This window comes from Hirundo rustica, chromosome 8 (genome assembly GCF_015227805.2).
Source record: "Hirundo rustica isolate bHirRus1 chromosome 8, bHirRus1.pri.v3, whole genome shotgun sequence".
NCBI classification, from domain to species: domain Eukaryota; kingdom Metazoa; phylum Chordata; class Aves; order Passeriformes; family Hirundinidae; genus Hirundo; species Hirundo rustica.
In genome coordinates this window covers 3,736,659-3,755,573 of record NC_053457.1, presented here as the reverse complement: position 1 = coordinate 3,755,573, position 18,915 = coordinate 3,736,659, and the positions used below count along the sequence as shown (strand labels likewise).

At 49.1% G+C, this 18,915-nt stretch overlaps 1 protein-coding gene across 2 annotated transcripts in view; it reads right to left on the bottom strand.

Moving 5' to 3' along the window:
- SGMS1 (sphingomyelin synthase 1) overlaps positions 1 to 17,844 on the bottom strand; it is an 88,638-nt gene extending 70,794 nt beyond the window's left edge. For both annotated transcript variants that reach the window (XM_040071184.2, XM_040071185.2), the window contains exon 1: positions 17,780 to 17,844. The gene's annotated coding sequence lies outside the window, so the exon portion shown is untranslated. The remainder of the gene's footprint in view (positions 1 to 17,779) is intronic.
- Between the last annotated feature and the right edge of the window lie 1,071 nt (positions 17,845 to 18,915).

The following is an 18,915-nucleotide window of genomic DNA, read 5'->3' as shown; positions in this document are numbered from 1 at the left end:
GGGGGTAAAGGTTGCCTGTAAGCACTTTAAACAGTATGTGAAACGCTTTGTTTATCCAAAAATATTTTAGCTCTGAGAAACGTTAAAGCAAGATGTAGATTTCGGCATTTGCACAGCAAAGAGCTGCAACTCCTACAGATACTGCCACAAACTTTTTCCTTAAGGCTTTCCAGCTAGGAAAGACTATTTTGCTAAAGCAAAGCTACAAAGAGAAAGCGTAATCTCTTAGTAATGGACTGCAAAGGGTTGTTACAGCAAGGCTGAGGATGAAGCAAGGCCGTCATTTCTGTCTTGCTCGCTTTTTTCAGAGCAGATAATTGATCAAGCAGTAGGAAAAACCTGAGGGTGCAGCAGGGAAACCCAACACTTACAGAGTCTTCCCCAGTAAGCAGCTCCAGAAAACCACTGTCAAAATAAAGGGAATTTCCCTGCAGCCTGGCCCACAATTTCCCTGGCAGGAGTGAAATCCAGCCGGCCTGCAGATCACCTGCTGTCCTCCAGTCTTAAAACAGTCATGCCCACCTTAAAATACAACTTGGGCCCAAGCACTCAGCAAGGCTGCTGTTTAAGACAAGAGGAATTGACCACAGTGGTCACCAGAGGCAAAGGCACGACAGTCAAACAGTCACAATTCAGCTCATCCCAGTTATCCCAGGGGAACAGGACTGGAAGACAGGAATATTAAGAATGTTATTGCCTAAAAGGAACAAAGCAGCCACTCGTTTTCCAGCTTAAAGCTCTTCCCATTTAAAGGCTGCTGTAGACACAATCCCTGTTTCAGCAGAGGAAATAAAATGTGCTGGACCTCTTGCCAAGGCCAGGCTACTGAGCCTGGGGAATTCTTTTGCAGAGGGCAGGGGACAGTTATCTCCCACTCTACTGGTTCTGGAGCAGTTATCAATTAGTGCATTGTCCTCTGCTGTCTCCTTATCTATCTCTACAGGCTCACTATCCCAGAGCTCCAGGTCCACGTTTCTCTTGGGATATGGTTTCGTTGTTCACCCCTGCCAGGGAACTCCCAACCACCAGCTGGTTCTGCAGAAGTTCCTTACATCCATAAACGGCCTAATTAATCAATGGACTTAATCTCTTTCTACTGCAAAAGCAGAATTAACCAAGTATAAACAGAAAAAAAAGAAACCCACACGGATCTTCACTTACTCCTATGTCTTCCAAGCTGGAATTTGCCCGGTCTAATTTTAAACCAGACTTTATTTCCCCTTTTTTTTTTTTTCTTACACCTGGGAGAAAAGTAGTTACACCAGGCATGCTACGTGCCAAAATTAGCTGGTTTGCCTAAATGCAACGCATCAACCCAACTGCAGCACTTCCTGAGGTACAGACCACAAAATCCGTGAGCCACACAAGATCCTCAAGGCTTAGTTTAAGGGAAATTTAAAAAGGAGGGGAAAGAACTGTCCTACACCTCTGAGAGCACTGGAGGGGCAGAAGGGCAGGCTTGTCATACACCAAAAGGTTCATATAGCACCACCAGGTTTCACAAGGCCCCATCACCTTTAAAAAGGAGATCCCTCACCCTCTTTGTCCAAAGACACACTTTCCAAACCTGTGGGAAGAGGATGCCTAATTCTGAAACACATTCATCATACAAGAGGCACCAGAGCTGAGGCCTGCTGCCAGCTGAAACAGAGATTTCAGTCCTTGCTGCCAAAGCACAAAGAGCAACAAGGAAAAGCTGCCCTGTACTGATGAATTTAATGTCAACACTAAAGTAGACAGAGAGGTTGGAATACAAAAGCGACCTTTTGTCTCACTGCCCACTCCACTTCTTCTGCAAACACCAGTGAAATGACACAACTGTCCCAGTTAGTCCAGTGAAGTCATCAGTCCACCACAGGCAGAGAAAAGCCCACTGCAGCGCCCTTTAAGTGGTTCCAATTGGTGACAAAGCAGTTTATGGCCATCTCACCTGAGACCTTTCCAAGCCACTGCAGAGCATGGCAGCACAGCAAATAAATCTGTTCCCTTCCCTTTCAGAGATTTACGAGGGTTATCCTCACCTCAGGGAAACTGTAACAACCTTTTTGTCTTATCCCGGGGTTTTTTTTTCATTTGTTTGTTTTTGTTTTTTGTTTAATTTAGTGTCCGGATCAACAGCAGGCCAGAGAGCAGCAGAGCATTAGCTCAGTCCCAGTTGGGTGATGACAGCCAGCACCACCCAGCCCCAGATGGAGTTCCCTGACCAGCAGAAAGTCCCTCAGCACAGGGCACACACACAGAGCAATAAAACCTGAAATCAGTGGTGCTGTCTCACCTCCCACTCCTCTGCACAACACAGTTTATTTTTAGGTCATAACTCCTGATGCAGGATGGAAAGAAACGATAGGCACAGGCACAACAGCTGCAAGCTAACTTGGGAGCACCAAGAATGAGACATTTCCACTCGATGTTTTGTTAAAACAGCTACACCTTCACCTCACACTGAGTATTTCTGGAGCCAAGATTTGTACTGGCACATGGATGTCACCTTCTCATGTGGCTTGCCAGCAGGCACAAGCTGCTTACAGAGCCTGTCACCATCCTACAACCTGTGCCGGGGGGGGGGGGGGGTCAGGTTGGACATCAGCAGGAACTTCTTCCTGGAAAGCACGGGCAGGGGCTGCCCAGGCAGGTCATTCAATGCTCTGGGCTGGTGACAAAGGTGGGGATGGGGCACAGCTTGGAATCCATGGTCTGGGAGTTATTTTCCAACCTAAATGCAACTGTGAGCCTTGCAAACTACAGCAAATGCTACTTCTTTGTCTCTTGCTTCACAGGGAAAGAACAGGATTGAACAAGCTGGGTCAGGTAAGGGGGAGGAATATCTAGCAGGTGACTCCTGAGTGGTGGCTGAGCAAGGAAATCTCTGGCATGAGAACCCAGAAGTAAGCGAAACTCTTTTCCAAGTTACTTGAAGCAAAGGGAGTAACCTAACCCAGTACACCACAGGTGTGTATCAGAGCAAGAGAGTTCCACAGCGAGACCGGGGCAGCAAGTCCTCCATAAGGCAGGAAAGCAAAGCTAGGGAAAAATCAGCAAACTGGCCACACCAAGCACACCTCCTCCTGAGGCAGCTCCTCTTGCTGGAGAGCCCATTTTCACCTCAGACAGCAACAAGGAAGGGATGCACACCTAGGAGTGCCTTCACCAGCCTGAAGCTCTGCTGCAGTTCCTTCCTCCCCTCTCTCACAGCAAAGCTTCTTATTTCTTAAACATATCAAGCACGTCTCACAAACCTCTTGTAGCCACTTCAAGCCAGGGGTTAAGTGCAGCTGAAGTGAGGCAGCATTTCTCCTCTCACACTGAAATTGTCCTGTGTGTTGCTTTTTCCCATCCTGTTGGTGCCACAGCCATCAGAGGGAAGCAGGAGCGAGCTGGAGGCAGCACATGCAGGTTTTGGCACAGGACACCAATCCACACTCGCTCTCTGGGAGCACTGAATTCCAGGGTGGGTCTGCAGAGTCTGCAGGCTGGGGTGCAGCCTGCTCCCAAATTCCACACAGCCTGTTCCCTGGGTGTCCAGAGGCAGGGGATCTGTTCTGCATGTGCTGGGAGTGTTTTATTCCCTCGTGGCTGTAAAACACAGCAGGCGAGCAGCAAAGTTCCTGCCAGGACATCGTCCCCAGGGAGGGACCACAGACCTCAAACTCCCGGTGAGGCTTCGCCCTCAGCTGCCTCACCCATCAAACTCAGCAGGAACATTTTTCTCCTGACACTGACTCGAGTCTCCTGAGAAAAGAGATTCTTCTGGGCAATGCAAAGAAAGAATAAACGAGCCACCTGCACGCAAGTGCACTGAGAGCAAGGAATTCAAGCTGGGTTTGCAGTTTACTCATTTGCTGCATGTAAAGTTACAAGATGACACCTGTGACAATCAGGTGTGTGCTTAATTAGAAAGCAGCTATAAGAGTAGCGATTGCTCCGTGTTAACCACCCATATATCCCCAGTCTGATGCAAAAGACCTCTAAATCTCAGGAAGAGATTTTAAGCAGGCTTAACACCAACATTAACAAGTGGCAGATGACTTGCTAGAGTTCAGAGGTCATCCTGAGGAAGAACAGCACAATGTGTCCACAAATAAACTAACTCAACAAAACAAGTACAGCTGAGCCCTAAGGAAGCAAAATAAATTAAATAAATTGAAACTTCCAGCTACAGAAGTTATGTCAACTTTCAAAGGTTCCCATAGTTCACAACAGAAATTTGTTTCGCGTGCTGAAAGTTTTTTACCCTCTGTCTTGGCCTCGAAGACATCAACTTGGAGAAGGAATTTAACTTGGAAAAGGTATTTTCTGGACAACACACCCTTGCTAAGCTACAGTAATTGCTTTTTAATCTTGCTTCTTCCAGGCATTGCTGCAACAATCCCCCCGTGCAGGTAAACAAATGGTAAGCGTTGGTCATTTACCAAGCTTTGATGGGTATACAGGCAGAAATTCCATATTAAAAAAGATATCCTTTCAGAGTTAGCTTTGGAGAGCTGTCTGACAGCCAAGGCTCTGAAAAACCCCTTTGGGACAGGCAAACCTGTCCACGCACTCTCAGCATGTGATCTGGAACCCAGCAAAGTCCTATTGGCTATTCTGCAGCGGGCACTTGGCCAGAATTGCATGGCTTTCCTGGAATTCCACGGCTTTCCTGGAATTCCACGGCTTTCCTGGAATTCCACGGCTTTCCCCCCCACCCCCGGAAGCAACAGCCCAATCCTGAGAACTGCAGTCAGGGAACACACACCTTCACTTTGAACAGGATCAGATTGTGATTCACCTCTGACCCCCTCAGCATCCCTCCATTCCCACCACCCCATCCCAATGCTTTCACACTTCGTTTTGCAGTGGCTTTGCCTTCCCCTTTTTATCATGAACGTTTCTGTGGCTAAACTTTGACACTCAGTCACCAAACTGTGGCTTTTGAAAGACACACAAGTTCCCTGAAGAAACCAAAATAGTGGATTGGAATTGGAGGGGGAGCGAATTCCCTGCTGTGCTCTGCTCCCTTTTTGAAATACGGAGCTGGGAGTCTGAAGGCTGCACCTGCACAGATGCGAGGGATTTATAATCTCTTCCAAACAAGTGTGTGAACAAGGAAAACATAACTGGCTTTTGCACTACTTCCCTTTTCGAGAGGCCACTTCCTGCAAAGCATCCTTCACTCAAGTTTTCCATTAGCTTTGTAAACGCCAAACAGCCTCTTGCAGCTTCAACAGTTCACCAGATGATTTATGAAAGGTGCAAAAACACTACATTGGCAGGAAAGAGAAAAACTGAGCTCCACAAATGTATTTGCAAATTTGACCTGAACAAAGCAACATATTTTCGCTAAAAATTAACAGAAAATAGGGTGGAAAATTGAACTAAATCTTCCATAAAATGGGAAAGTGCTGCTGGGGCTGCAGCCAAATCCTGTGCTCAGAAGCAAGGAGTCACTATAAGTAGGAAAGACCTTCCCTGGAATGCACAAACACCTTTTTTAAAAGGGATAACGGGAACATAACACCAAGAGGAGCACTGCATAAAAACGCCAAAGTCATCACAATAAACAAACCCATTTGAAAATGGTTGTTTGTCCCAATTCTATGGAACAGCCCAAACCAGGGATTGTCTGCTTTCAGTTCCCAACATAAACAAGAAATTTAAGCTCCCTTGTCCTTAGAAATATCAGCAGTACAAGATATTCCATGTCTCAGCAAAAGAAACTTTTCTATTGCAGATTTGATGAGCCAGTTGGCCTTGGATCTGGCAAAAATGTGGTTTCTGGATCCACCTCCCCAAAACTGGACACATCTCAGGATCAGGAATCTGTTCCATCCCTCTAAGAGCCATCTGCAATGTCTTGAGGTTCTGGCCAAGCAATTAATTCTTCCTAATTGCTGGAATGGGACCACCCCCAGCTGGAATTGCAGCCAGCTCTCCCGCCCTGCCCTGCCCTTGAGGGGATGCTGATCTCTGACTCCAGCTTCAGGCACGAAAAGCAGACCTTGGAAATGGGATCCTGGCCGCACTTTTGGATGCAAACATGCAGGGGGACGTCCTGCAGGGCAAGCAGGTCACAGTGACACCTGTGGCCTGGGCAGGAGCAGCACTGGGATGCCTCCAGTTCCATCCTGGCTCATCACAGCCAGCTTGGAGAGAAGCCAGACATGTCCCCTGACAGCCAGCAGGATGAGGAACCTCCCTCCTCTCCCTGGCAGATCTGCTCAGTGTTTTGGTTCTTAAACGAAGGGGAAGGAAATGTAGCAAAGCACCCTCCCAATCCCCACAACCCCACACTTGGAGGGGTGTCCCAATCCCCACAACCCCACACTTGGAGGGGTGTCCCAATCCCCATAACCCCACACTTGGAGGGGTGTCCCAGTCCCCATAACCCCACACTTGGAGGGGTGTCCCAATCCCCATAACCCCACACTTGGAGGGGTGTCCCAGTCCCCATAACCCCACACTTGGAGGGGTGTCCCAGTCCCCATAACCCCACACTTGGAGGGGTGTCCCAATCCCCATAACCCCACACTTGGAGGGGTGTCCCAGTCCCCATAACCCCACACTTGGAGGGGTGTCCCAATCCCCATAACCCTACACTTGGAGGGGTGTCCCAATCCCCACAACCCTACACTTGGAGGGGTGTCCCAGTCCCCATAACCCCACACTTGGAGGGGTGTCCCAGTCCCCATAACCCTACACTTGGAGGGGTGTCCCAATCCCCACAACCCCACACTTGGAGGGGTGTCCCAATCCCCATAACCCCACACTTGGAGGGGTGTCCCAGCCCCCACAACCCCACACTTGGAGGGGTGTCCCAATCCCCATAACCCTACACTTGGAGGGGTGTCCCAATCCCCACAACCCTACACTTGGAGGGGTGTCCCAGTCCCCATAACCCCACACTTGGAGGGTGTCCCAATGCTCATAACCCCACACACTTGGAGGGTGTCCCAGTCCCCATAACCCCACACTTGGAGGGGTGTCCCAATCCCCACAACCCTACACTTGGTGTCCCAATCCCCATAACCCCACACTTGGAGGGGTGTCCCAGCCCCCACAACCCCACACTTGGAGGGGTGTCCCAATCCCCATAACCCTACACTTGGAGGGGTGTGCCAGCCCCCACACCCCACACTTGGAGGGGTGTCCCAGTCCCCACAACCCCACACTTGGAGGGGTGTCCCAGTCCCCATAACCCCACACTTGGAGGGGTGTCCCAATCCCCATAACCCCACACTTGGAGGGGTGTCCCAATCTCCACAATCCTAAGCTTTGAAGGGTGGCCCTGTCCCCCACAACCCCAGACCTGGAAGTTTGCTCAACAGCCTGGCAGAAGAAAGGACAAAAAACAATCTGGATGACAAAACCCAGCCGCAAAAAGGGCAGCTGAAGTCACAAAAGCAGAAGGTTCTGCCCTCGTCAGATACAGCCACACACCTTCCTACATAGGATTTAAGATGGACTGACACACGTTGCAAAAGCAGTCTAATTAAGGAAAAAATAAAATATTCTTCACAAACTGTAATACAAAAGAAAAATAACCCAGCCCCTAAATTTCTGATGCTGACCTTACCAAGCAAGCCTTTGTTGATTCTTCAGCACATTAAAAATCCAGTTTATGCTCCAATGACCGAATCACCAGCTGTTACAAACTATCTACATCACTTTCATCCCCTCCCTGAAGTTTCTAGGAAATTCACTGCAACTGCACATGACAGGAGAATCCAAGTTTGACAACGCTTGCCAGAACAATATTCCTGCATTTTGAGCACAGGGTACAGCACACACAAACAGGGTGGCAGACCTGGCAAAGGCAGCTGGTGCTGAAATGCCAAATTCTCCTCCACTCCCACCTTACCAAAAACCCTAGGCAGGGTTCCCAAAGCAAGGCAGGACTTGGGGCCCACAGGACAGGGCCTGCGGAGATGGGAATGGACAGGGGAGGTGGGAATGGACACCGGGACGTGGGAGTGGACTCGAGGAGGTGGCAGTGGACACGAGGAGGTGGCACTGGACATGAGAACAGCGAGCACACCAGTCCAGGAAAGCCACAGGGACTGCGCCCAGAGGTGATTTCAAAGTGTCTGATTTTAGCTGCATTTCTGAGCCTTGCACAAACCTCCCTCACTCCGATTGACAAGAGGCAGCACCAGAGGTGACAAATTGAACCTGGGAATATTTGCAAAGTCACGCTGAGAATACTTCTGTTAAATGTCGTGCTTAAAACCGTGTCGCTTTGCTGCACATCGATACTTACATGGAGGAATTGTTTAAGTACACAGCTCTGTAAGCACCTAAGAAAGTGTCCAGATAAGGAATAGCTCTGCTCCTTCTCCTTCTCTTCCCACTTGTCTGAGGCACTGCAGGAACGGTGCTGCCCTCACCCTGCCACTGTAAATCATAGCAATAAAAAGCCCAATTAAAACCAGAAAGGTACTTTGCTCAAGACAATCGGGCAGGACAATCTGTCTTCTAAGGGCCTGACTTGAACGCTTCATTTTTAAAGAGTACAGCCCAAATAAAATAAGTAGGTTATTAAGCACCCAGCAGTCACTTCACATAAATGTCCATGGATTAATTCACTGCTTTTATGAAAAAGGAAATGTTTTTAAAGCAGACTGGGAAAGGAAACAAATCCTCAGAACCAGAAGATAATACTGCCTCCAGAGAAGCCACTACAGAAACCATTCTTCTTTGTATTTATTTTAATTCTTCAACCGCTTTTAAGGCTATAAAGACAGCAGGATCAGCACGTTCAGCTCTCCAAATTCTTCACATTTCACTTTGCAGTGTCTGTGGAAATAAATGGACTTTTCCTCCCTTCCAGCTGAAGTTTGTGGGGCCTCTTCCATGATCATCAACAACACAAATACAAAAAGGTACAAGAACTCTACACCACCACTCTGCACTCAAGCACTGCTCCAGCACCTCCAAACCCAGCAATCCCAGGCAAAGAGACTCCACGACATCTGAGTGCTTCTTCTCAACACTGTGTAGCACTAAGTGAACAGGGAACAGTCTGGTGTGCAAATGTTACACTGGAACACACCCCACAAGCTGCACTGGGCTCCATCCCAACTATCCTAATTCAGGACAGCACTGGGAAGCAAGCAAGTCTGAGCATTTCCAGCTGTCTGCACACATCCTGTCACTGCACTGGCTGTTCACCACCAGCAAGTCTCCTCCAGTTATTTCCAAAGGCAATAACCACAGCCTACTGCAGAACCTCAGATACCTCTCGTTTTTAAATAAAAATAAAACTCAACAGTACTTTAGTCCCAAAACCAAAGTTTGTTGATACAGTTGACAGAGTCACTGCAGAAGTTACTCCACTTCAGAGGTGCAGAAAATGTCTTTAACTCTTGCATGACCCAGACCTGAGAGAAGCCCGTTACTGGTACTCCCAGTGCTGCTGTTTCCCTCAGTGTTTTTATTTCCCTCTTGATAAGGCTCCACCCTGCCAGACAAACCACAGAGCACGTCTCCAAAACCTCATGGAACACCCTTTAATGCTGGAAACTGGGAATATGAAGACAGGGCGAGGGAAGAAAAAAAGAGCTCTTTGACAGCCATGAATTAAATGAGCCCAGAAAGCTCACGTTGAACAGATGTACCCTAATCTTGGGTTTCTCTGGGGATGAAATCTGAAGTGAAAGCAGAGACTCAGTGATAAGGATCAGAGGTTACAGCTTTGAGGTGTTCAGTTCTCCCCTGGGCACGAGGTTGTGAAGCCTCTGCCTGCCACCACAACCACTCCCTCACAGAGGAACACACCAGCGACAACCAGGCTGGGAAATTCAACAAGCTCTTCTCCAATGAACACAGAGCCGTGGAGTGGTTCCATCCTGGGTGGGAAGGGACCTTCAAGCTCAACTCTGATGAGTTTTGCACGTGCAGTGAGCCCGGAGTTTGGAGCCCGCACCTTGCAAAGGTTGGGAGCTCCATGTCCCCACAGCTGCCTGTGTCAGGAACACAAGTGCAACCCCCTCTGCAAGGTGTCAGGGTATCTCTGCAGGAATACAAAGCTCCCATTCCACAACACTCATGCTGAAAGTGCAGCAAGAAAGAAGCAAGCAGAGCTTTATCCACATCACAATTTCTGGGAAGCTTTAAAGCAGAAGGGCCAACTGCTCCCTGGGTTATTATTCCATGCCGACGTTATTATCTAATCTTCAAATAAACACAAGTCATTAATTTATTAGCATGACATCACATCCTGCAGGCTGAATTTCAACACACAGCCATGACAGCGGAACCACGTGAAGAAACACAGCATTCCCTAGGATTTCTAGTCTGTCTTCCGACTTTGGAAAGACCTAAATGGATGTCCTGGATGTGGAAACAAGATCCCCAAGGAGTTAACAAACAAAAGACAAAACAATCTATGGAGTCAACCAACATTTTGTAGAGTGGACAATTATTTCAAATATTTGTTCATATCCTACTACAAATAGGCAGCATTAAAGCACAATTACAGTGTGAAGGGGGCTACAAAGTTAAGAGGTTAAAGGAGATTGTTTGCATTAAGTACAATATTAGCAAAGGAGAAACAGGAAGAATCATAAAAGGATTTTAGACTGGCAGCCACTCAATAAAGTGGCCAAGGAAAGCTCCCAGTAGACAATTACAAATGATGCTCTCCAATTCACTTGTGCCCTGATGGACCATGAGTTAAGGAGCAGCAGTCAAAAGTTAAAATAGTTAAGGAGTAGCTCATTAAGAACATCAACTCAGCTGGCCAGGCACAACGGAGAAAACAGCTAATGGCCTTTAATGCATCAATCTGGTGCACCTGTATCCAATATCATTTGGCTCTCAGGTTCCTCCCTTGGCACTGAATCAAGCTTGCAGGGTACCTCCCCACAAGAGGTGGGAACCCCTCTCCCCAAAGCAGCCCATCTCCTTCCTTGGACATTTTCAAACCCCAATAGGACCCTGAAAAACCTGACATTTCTTTGGGGTTAGTCCTGCTCAGAGGAGGAAGTAATATAGATCTGTGTGTGATTGTCATCTCCACGAGTATTCTCCCAGCCACTTACACTTCCTTAACCCGTGGCTGAACTCTGGCATTCCCTCTCAAAAACATTATAATTCTTGGATACAAGACACGTGGCTGGATGGGTCTGTGTCTTCTCAGCACAGACACTCATTTTCTTGCAAGCAAAGGAATTCTGAGCAAACCATCAGAACTCAAATAATCCCCTCCTGATAAATGTGCTTAGGGCCCTGTTTTTGTTTTTAAAATGGCCTTTGGTAACCCATCTATTTATGTTTTGAAAGGGAGAAAAAATGAATTAGGAAATTGCACAGGCACAAAAACAAAGGCAATATCTGACAAAGAGTTTTGTTAATTTGTGGGTAATTGCTCATTACTGCAAAATAAGGTTTTTGCAGCGTTTTATAGAGAGTAGATAAGAACCCCCAGCCCATTACTGAGTACTGCTTTTGGCAAAGGCGAGATTCTCCCAGAGCGGAGAGCCTCCATAAAACCACGTTTCCATTAAATACGGATCCTGACATCCCAAAAGTACCCGGGGAAAGGGAACAAGATGTTCTGTCGAGTCAGATCTTCAGCAGGGATCTTCACATGATGGCACTCACTCTTTTCTGTCCACTCTTGTCTTGTTCATAGCTCTGCTTTGGACATCACCTCCCCTCCAGTGCCTCCACTGAGCACCCCAAACTTCAGCACTTTGGAACATGGGTGTTCCTCTCCCTTCCTGCAAGTCCAGTTTACTTTCTTATTCCACTAAAAATGTATTCCCCAGACACTCAACATCCACAGGCCACTGGCACCCTCTTCAAGGGCCAAAGCTCACCCTGAGTTCCGCAATCACCCACAATTGCTGGATTTTCCCTCCTAGTTAAAGCAAGTGGGTTTTGAACCTTGATGCATCACAGAATCCCAGCATGGTTTGGGTTGGAAGGGACTTTGAAACCCACCCCTGCCATGGGCAGGGACACCATCCGCTCTCCCAGGTGGCTCCAAGCATTGTCCAGCCTGGCCTTGGACACTTCCAGGGATCCAGGGGCAGCCACAGTTTTTGTGGCTGCCTGCAGCGAAGGAGGACACCCTGGAGTGCTCCTGCAGAGGAGGCTCTGGGAGCAGCTCACCACTGGCATGGCCAAAAAGGTACTCCAGCAGCAATTGCTCTCAAGGCGCCTTCAAGGTCTTTTTCATCATCCTAACAGCAGAGCCATTTTTAAGCTTTTCAAATAGCTTTAAATTAACCTCCCTGACAAAGTTTTCCAAAGCAATATAGCCTGACTATGGTAAAACTCCATGCAGGGACACACAGAAGACAAAGAGCAGACCTGAGAACGGAGGAGACGCTCAATTTAGATGGAGCTGTTTCATTACTATGTAGATTCAAAGCTATTCCTGCAGCTACTGAAGCACTACCCCAGCCCTCCTAGCAAGCAAAAATCCATTTTGTGTACAAATAGGGCTTTTACAGCTTTGGCACAGTGCTCGACGGCAGAGTCAAACTTTTCAATGCCTGGTAAGATTTTACTTGAAAGTGGCAGGAGAGCTCATGCCAGGAGCCTGTATGAAATGCCAGCTCAGTGGCAGAAGGTCAAAGCCCGGTATCAGGAGATTTAGTGGAAGTGTTTCCAGACAAACTTCTTAAAAGCGCTGTGCTATCCAGGGAGGCACAGATTTACACCGCTTGGAATGCCAAGGACCCATCTTTATGACTCTTTTCCAATGGAGGGCAATTTCTTTAACACATTACCTCACAAAAAGCACAGCAGTAGGATCTCCTTTTCTCTGTCTATCCAACCCTTGGGTATTTGGCTGAAGTTAATAATAAAGAAGTGTTTAATACCACAGGTTTTGTTTTACCAAAAAAAAAAAAAACAACAAAAAAAACCCACAGAAAATATCAACCAAATAAAAAACACCTGAACAACCACTCCCCCAGCCCCCCCCAGAACAACAAACCCTCAGGTGCAGAAGTTGCTAATGTCCTGAATAAAATCCCCAGAAGACAGACACAGACAACTGAGTTTAAAGACCAAGAGCCTAAGCAATTAACCTTTCTCCAGCAGTGGCTAAAACTATGGCTGGAAAAACAGAAATTTAAATTGAACTGAAAGGCTCTATAATCTTTACCATTTTTACAGAAGTATTTGAGGTTAAGTTGGTGTCAACAATGACCCTGAGCAGACGTCAAGCATTAAGACTTTCAACATAGTGGATTTTGCCAGCTGTCAGTACGAAGGGACAGTAAAACCCCATCAAACCCTGATCTGTCTGCTCGGGGTCTCCCCTTCCATCTACACAAATGCACTGTTGGATTCACTCACAAGAGCAGATTTGCAAGTGCTCCTCCACTCTCCCATTAAAGCATTTCAATTGTCTGACTCTGCCATTTTAACAAAATCAAGTATAAGACTTTAAATTCAATTAGCACAAATCTCAGTGCTCCCAACATTAAATTTGCAAGTGACATTTAGTGGCATTCAACACGCATAGAGCTAAGCTAATACACTAATGGACCAGCAAGGGAAATTGTAAAACACTCCCCATTGCAATGCTCTTTTTTAGTAAAGGAAATTCAAGAAGTAGGCTGCAGTGGACAGGAGATGACAGCTATTAAAAATCCTTCTTAACCCAAGGCTGCAAAAGCTCTCCTCTCCAGATCCACCTGTTCAGAAACGGGCAATTTTAAGGCTCTTTCAGTCCTTAAGACAGGATTTACCCTGGTTTTACTTCTGTTTCTTCCTGCTTTTTCTGATGAAGGCTTAGACCATGCAGCCCCACTGTGTTGTTCCCCAGACGCAGAGGGCAGGGATAAAATTCCCAAGCCTTGTCCCACACAGCTAATAAGGATGTGACAGTGTCCGCAGCACCCCAAAAAACCAGTCCAGCAAAGCCACCTGAGGAATTCTGCTACCACACCTGTCCTCACCCAGCTTGCTTAGGAAGCTGCCAGTTTTCTGTAGAAAAACCCAAAGCTACTGGACTTCTGAGATTTCTTGAAGTCTTTTTTTCTTTTTTTCTTTTTTTTTTTTCCCCAACTGGCAATATGTTTTGCCTTAATTCCATTTAAACAGAAAAAGCTACCTTCAAGCAGTTTCAAAATCAGGGAGACAGAAGGCAGACCAGGCTGGGAAGTCAGGGAGAAAAAACATGTACTCATGGCTCTAAGCAGAGGGAGATCTATTTCGCTGTGCATTAAAATCTAAGCAAATTAGCACAGGCAAAACCTACGGAAGATGCTTTCCCAAAAAGGATTTATGAGTGGTTTTCTTTGATTATGGATATGTAATTGGACATCAGAGCAGGACTGCAGCAGTACATAAAGGAAACATCAACAGGACATCTGTCCCACTCTAGATTGGCTCCCTTGATTTGGATGAGTTGACTGTAAAGCCCAGCAATAGCAGTAACTGCATTTCTTTAAGAAACATGTTAAAGTCTCCAAAACTGAGTTTTCTCTTTCCAGCTCTTGATCAAGTACTACCAGAAAAAAGCTCGTGGGCTACTTTCAAGAATTTGGGGGTTTTTCCTCCCCTCAACTACAACATCACGTTTGATAGGACCAGAAACAATACAGACAAATATTTTAAAGATGTTTAAATCCCATAATGGTTTGGGCTGGAAGGCACCTCAAAGACCATCTCTTTCCACCCCACTGCCATGGGCAGGGACGCCTTTCACCAAGCCCCACTGCACAGTAACACCTGGCAGCTTATTAGGATGGATGTTCTTTCAATCCATGAAATGCCAAAGAAATCTGCACCAAACACTGCCTCTCCTAAGCAGATTTTCAAAATAATAAAATATGACTGGGATTAAATCATCCCAAAAAGCCGGTAGGTTTTACAAGTTCCTCAGTCTTCTGCATTTCCCCCAGCATTTTGGGGAAGGAGGGGACAGGACTTAATAATTAACTTAATGATGTCACACCACACACTTCGGGAATTCAAGCTGTATTAAAAGCTGGAGCTTCCATGCAGAACGCCAGGGCTCCTGCCCCTCTCTGTGTGCTGATGCCCTGGGCCCAAAAAGCCTTCAATGACACCAAAATCCTTTGGAAAGTACTGACAGTATGCGGGAGCTCAGTTCGTGACCATCAGATTCAAGAAACCTCTAAAAAACTCTAGGTTTTTGAGCTCATTTTAAGCTCACCTCTACTTCAGAGCGCTTCCTCCTCGTACAGTTGGGTTTGATGTGCTGCACTTGAATCATGACTGAAATAGCATTCGGGCGCTCTGCTGCATTTCAGCAAAGAACAGCCCGACCTCACCTGGCTGGGCAGCCTTAGAAATCCCTCCTGCCCTGCACAGGTCCCTGCAAACCACCCCAGGAAACAGGGACCTCGTGCCATCTCCAACAAAAGCGGCCTTCAGGCCTCCATGCAACACTCCTTCGCTTTTTGATGATGCTATATGGATTCATTCTATTACTCAAACAGGCCCTTTCCCCAACAAGGGTATGGATTATTTTTGAGCAATCTTTTTTTTTTTCACAGGATGTCCTGCTGCCCCAATTAAAAAGCCTTTAATTCCGCAACCATTCCTTACGGCCAGGCTGAAATTGCTTTTAAACCTGAGTAAGTCCCAGGCCACCCATATTTAGTGCACCAATTAACCAATGTTGAGCGATGCCAAGAGGCAGCAACCAGAAGGAAGAATTTCTAAGTCACCATCAACCACAATGCATGGGTTTAGTTCAAGGGAACTCAAGAATTATATAATTAAAAGTAAAAACCTATTCAAACTTGATGAGTGTTGAGAAAAGCAACGAGATGCACGGAAAACAACAAATCACTGCCTTTAACTCTGAACAGTCAAACATCCATAATACCTCCAAGTCCTGAAAATCATCCACCTACTTGGATTTATTAAATTTGTAAGTGTCACATTAAAAGCTAATTAAAATGAGAGATGCCATTCCCAGGTTGATAATGTGGAAGGAGAGAGAAGCGTAATAATTTGGGAATCACCATTTGTTCCACAGATCACAAACACAGTTTAAAGGTATCTGAGCTGAATTTATTTCTGCTGCACATGCCCAAAAAATCAGAAAAATCGCAGCAATCTGTCTGGATTTAGAGGGGGTTTATTACCCATATTGTAAAAGCAGCCTTTACCTTTTGTCTTCCACCAACCAGGGGGACTGCCCTCTCTTTCCAAACTCTGCACAACTTCACAAAGCTGGAGCAATTTTAACACCCACAAAATACTACACAAAACAAACCAGAATGCAACTCCAATACAACATCTGCTCCCCAAAAGAACACAGGCAAGCCCAAACCCACCAAGATCCACAGCACCACTTCCACTGACTTCGGCCACGTGTTTTGTACTGGTTCTGTGTTTTGCACTGGTTCATAGCTGGGCATGGAAGCCAATAAGAAAGCATTTTCAGCCACATGGACCTGAGAGAAGAGAATCTGAAGCCATCACTGCAAATCCTGCTGTCACACCAGGATGCACCATCAGCCAAAGTGACACGAGGACGTTCATCGACATCCCGGTGCTGCTCTGCTAGGAGAGGCTGCCTGCATCAGCAAGCTTCAGCAGCACCATGTCAATATGGCAGAGCTCTCATTTTTTACAAATAATAATCTTTTCCTCTCTCTTCTCATCCTCTCGCCGTGTATTTATGGTGCCTTGAAGGCACTGAGGCACTCTTTAATGAGGTTTTCACACAAGATAGAATAAATTAGAAACCTTGATCAAAACAGGGCCTCCAGGAGGAACACAGTACAAAGACAGCCCCATGCCTTATACAGCCTGAAAAATCCAAATACTGCAGCCGGGCAATCAGCAAGCCATTCCACAAGCAAACAGGGAGCACACCCTCCTGCCAGGGTGCCTGTGATGGCGAGGTCTCTCCTTTTCACCCCCATTCTGGCCCCCAGCCTGTTCATCCCCAGGAGGGGGACAAAGCCAACATCCCCTTGCCACCCCACAAACCTCAGCCCCAGTGAGACAGCACAACCCCAAAGTCACCGCTACGGCATGGGATGGCATGGGATGGCACGGGATGGATCTCTCCCACTCACAGAAGATGCCTCCAGCTCCCTTTGGAGCAGGGACCATCCTCCCTTCGCATCCCAGCAAGAGGACACTGGAGCCCCCAGGCTGAGGGGACCGGGGTCACCCCCACACTCCCACCTGAGCTACGGGGACCAATGTCCCCACAGAGCCTCTGGGGCAGGGAGGACCAGACCCGCCACTCCAACACCCTGGGGAGGAGGAGACAGACCCGACCAGGCTGAGGGGGACAGAGCCTCTCCTGGGTCCTGGGGCTGAGGGGGCTGCACCCCTCGAGCTGGGGGTCCAGAGCTCCCCCAGTGCCACCTGCAAACCCCCGAGCTGGGGGTCCCAGAGCTCCCCTGGTACCCCGGGCTGCAGCCCGCCGAACCGGGGATGCAGAGCTCCCCCGGGTAGAGCACAGAGCTCCCGTGGGCTCCCACGGCCGCAGTCCCCGAGCTGGGGGTCCCAGAGCTCCCCGGGGCTGAGCAGACCGCGCCTTGCCGGTGCGCCCGGGGGCCGAGGGGCCCGGATCCGCCCGTGCAGCGGGACCGAAGCTCTGTCAGACCCCCGAGCTGAGCAGCCCGAAGCCCCCTGGAGCCTCTGGTGCTGCGGGGGCCGGAGCTCTCCTCGCATCCCCCGGAGCTGCGGGGGCCGCCGCCGGGATGAGGAGCGGGAACCGCCGCGGGCGCGTCCCTGCTGGGGCGGCGGCGGCGGCCGCGTCCCCGCTGTCACCGCCGCCGTCCCGTCCCGCCGCCACCCCCGGGCCTGCGCTGAGCCGGAGGCCGCTGGGTCGCCGCTCACTCACCGTGCGGAGCCGCGGCTCGGTGCGGACCGCGTGGGCGCGGCCGGCGGGCGGGTCCCCGGGAGGTGCGGCGGCTCCAGCCCGCTGCCCGCGTCCCGTTTCCAGTACCCCGCTCCCGCTCCCGTGTCCCGTGCGGCGGCCGCGGGCGGGGCGGGGGCACCGCGCGCCACGTGACCGCCGTGTCATCCCGGCCGCCATCTTGTGCCCGTCCCTCCCTGAGGGGAGCGCTGCGCCTCAGCGTTCCCGTTCCCATTCTCGTTCCCATTCCCGGAGGGATCCGCAGCCCCCCTGCCCAGCACAGCCTGGGGCGCGCGGGAGCAGCCCGCTGCTCGCTCTGTTTTACAGAATCCCAGGATCTCTGAGGCTGGAAAAGCCCTCCCGCGTTCCAGCTGTGCCCCATGCCCACCTTGTCCCCAGCCCAGAGCACTCAGTGCCACCTCCAGCCCTTCCTCGGACACCTCCAGCCATGGGCACTGCAAACCTCCCTGGGCAGCCCCTGCCAAGGCCTGAGCACCCTTTCCATGGAGAAATTCCTGCCCATGTCCAACCTGAGCCTCCCCTGGCCCAGCCTGAGGCCGTTTCCCCTTGGCCTGTCCCTGTTCCCTGGCAGCAGAGCCCGACCCCCCCTGGCTGTCCCCTCCTGTCAGGGAGTTGTGCAGAGCCACAAGGTTCCCCCTGAGCCTCCTTTTCTCCAGGCTCAGCCCCTTTCCCAGCTCCCTCAGCCGCTCCTGGGGCTCCAGCCCCTTCCCCAGCTCCGTTCCCTGCCCTGGACACGCTCCAGCCCCTCCAGGGCTCTGTGGCCGGGAGGGCCCAGCACTGGACACAGCTCTCGAGGTGTAGCCTCAAAGAAACCACCCTGAACTCTTCCAAGCATATGTAGTGCCTTCAAAATATTAAATTCCAGCATCAGTGTAGCTTGCTTGGAGCAGCTGGGGTGGAGCAGGGTGTGAGTTCTCCTAAATCCATCTGGCACCCTTCCAGTACCTAAATGAAACCTACGAGAAAGACGGAGAGGGACTTCTTAGAAGAGCAGATAGTGCCAGGCAAGGGGGAATGGCTTCCCACTGCCAGAGGGCAGGGATAGATGGGATATTGGGGAGAATTCCCTTGTGATCCTGGACTGGGATGAACACATCCCA